General features: G+C 28.9%; 1 pseudogene; it reads left to right on the top strand.

Moving 5' to 3' along the window:
* The window catches only part of LOC119592409, a 10963-nt pseudogene extending 10281 nt beyond the window's left edge, over positions 1-682 (top strand).
* The last annotated feature ends 9 nt before the right edge of the window (positions 683-691 follow it).

The following is a 691-nucleotide window of genomic DNA, read 5'->3' as shown; positions in this document are numbered from 1 at the left end:
TGAATTAGAGATGGATTGCATTTGCTGACATCATTAGGGTATCTCGTGTTTCTCCCCAGATTCCAAATTGTTAATGAGGTGATGGCAATTTATGCACAACAGATGCTCTCAAAGCTGCACTTTATATTTGGTTCATTTGTTGATTGGATTTATCACGGAAAACCAAAGAGTAAGTTTTGTCAAAAAAAAAAAAAAGTATTTTTGTCCCAGGTCTGATGACATTTTTATTTCTTTAATCCTTTGCTTTTATCTGCCTGGTGGAAAACGAATAATGATGGGATGAAATTGCTTTTACTCTTTATTAAAGAATAAGTAAATAAACAAAACGAATAGATATTTATGAATATATTTTTGTACCATTTCATGCAGAGTACTTATTTCTTGCTGAAAGCAATTAACTATATCTTCATCAATAACTTTGTTTTCAAACAGATAGATATAATTTTATTTCTTCTGATACATAACCTTATATAGTATAGTGCAACATGAAGATAATTTCACAAAAAAAAAAAAATATATATATATATGTTCTACCACTTGTGGGAAATAATGTAATATGTATTGAAAGATCAGGCACTGCTGCACGTAGGAAAACTTTTTATTAATTTACTATAGTTTTTATGATCTCAGATATCAGTATTTCTTTCAAAAGGAAGTGTACAAAGCTATAAGTTTCTGTGTGCTTTTGTAT

Source organism: Penaeus monodon, chromosome 30, assembly GCF_015228065.2.
Source record: "Penaeus monodon isolate SGIC_2016 chromosome 30, NSTDA_Pmon_1, whole genome shotgun sequence".
NCBI lineage: Eukaryota > Metazoa > Arthropoda > Malacostraca > Decapoda > Penaeidae > Penaeus > Penaeus monodon.
The sequence above is the reverse complement of the archived record's forward strand: the minus strand, read 5'-3'. Positions and strand labels throughout refer to the sequence as shown.